The sequence below is a fragment of the Trachymyrmex cornetzi genome, unplaced genomic scaffold, assembly GCF_001594075.2.
Source record: "Trachymyrmex cornetzi isolate Tcor2-1 unplaced genomic scaffold, Tcor1.1 scaffold45, whole genome shotgun sequence".
Classification (NCBI taxonomy): Eukaryota; Metazoa; Arthropoda; class Insecta; order Hymenoptera; family Formicidae; genus Trachymyrmex; species Trachymyrmex cornetzi.
Genome location: NW_017299289.1, coordinates 881,891 through 883,799, shown reverse-complemented (window position 1 = coordinate 883,799; position 1,909 = coordinate 881,891).

Sequence of the window (1,909 nt, the reverse complement as noted above, 5' to 3'; positions counted from 1 at the left end):
TAGATTAACTTTAATCTCGGTTCAACTTACTCTTCGTCTTTTTCTAATCTTTAGAACTAGAAAAAGACAAAGAGTAAGTTGAACCGAGATTAAAGATGATCTGCGTTGGTGGAAACGGACCTTAGAGTGCCGCCACATGCGGTGTCTGCGTAAGTGTAACCTGCGTATTCTAGTAATTTACTAGAATACGTTATTTTTTATTTACTAGAATACGCCATTCTGAAAGCCCGCATTCACATTGAGCGTATTTCGCGGAAGATTAGAGAAATTCGGAACTAATGCAACCAATTGCTGATTAGAATTTCTGTTGTACACTCTAACAGAAATGCTAAATGAATTTACGATTGGTTTTCGTAACCTACGCATCTCGAAAAGTATTTCTTGCCTCATGGGGAACCGGTACCTTTCCATCGCGTATATATGAGCGGATGATCGAATAAATTATTAAAATCGGAACATTTTGTGAAACCACTCTTAGGCTTATTCGACGCGTTTTTGCATGAAACAAAAGAATCTGGCAAAAAAAACGTCGTTCTGCCTTGTGATCTGAAATATAAAGCGTTAAAGTTGATGACTATTGAGGTTAGGAAATCTGTCACAGAGGCAAAATGAGGTCTATAATTGTACTGTTCCACATAGTTTTCGACTTTTCACGCGAAGCAAAGGGTCGCACGACTTCTATAATTGTACTGTTGCAAAAACGAAACCTCCGTGCATTTTTTCAGACAGAATAAGCTAAAATGAGCCAGAAATTAGATTCGACGTATGGTGGTTCTATCATGTTTCTGCGTAACAACAAAATAGTGTAAAAAGCGTAAAGTGACTAGACAGAAACTGATGTTCAAGTGAAATGATATGATTTGTCTGCTCAAGTTGCGCTTACGCAAGTTACGCCGCATATGACGGCACACTTAATGTTCAAAAAATATTTAATATCTAATATCGATACAAAAAGGTATCGATACTAGATCGGTCTCTGTATCGATACTTATCGATAACTTCGTAAAATTTCTGGTTATATTTACGATTCCCTTACTAGAGTCCTATGTATAGAGAGAAGCGACATCGAACCCCTACCACCAGATCGGATCCCAACCATCACTCCCTACGCCGCCATGTTCCAACCGCTAAAGTATCGTAAACATAAATATACTCCAACTTCCAATTCTGTACGTCGATGTGAATAACAAAGATGTAGTGATTCTCTGTGTCATAACTTATAGCGTTTTCGATTGGGCAAAAGTTAGTGCGCACCAGTGCGCACTCAGTTCACACCAACACTGGACGAGTTCCATGGGTTGCACTGAATAGTGCAAGTTCAAAAGAATACGCCAAGATTTTCAGTGCTAAAGCTGAAATTCATTTTTGTTCACTTTGAAGCAATGTTCAACAAAATGTTACAAACCTACAGTAAAAGATATTAAGAGTAGGGACAAGACCCCGTTTTCAATTCAACTGCGCAGATTTGCTTGTCCCTATATATATCCTTAACTGTGATAAAACGTGCACTGAACTGGCACCGTCAAAATATCTCGTGCGACTTATAGCGTATTCGATTTACTGACTCGATCGGACTCCGAGTCAGTAGTCTGTTCTGTTTAACTACAAAAGAAGAGCTAAATTGTGTAAGAAATGCAGCTAAAAAGAACAGACTGTTGACTCAGAGTCGGGTCGAGTCAATAATCGAATACGCTATTAGTGCGCACTGAGTGCGCACTACGCGAGTGTCGTGCGATCAAATGAACACATGACACTAGCCAAGTGCGCATTGGCACTGCCAATCGAACACGCTCTTGACACTAAGTGCAGCCAGTGCACCCCAATCGAAAACGCTATTAGTTGAATGCACCTTCCTTTTGTATTCTGATAAGTGAGATACAACTGCAGCGTCGGCCATATGTGTCGCAAT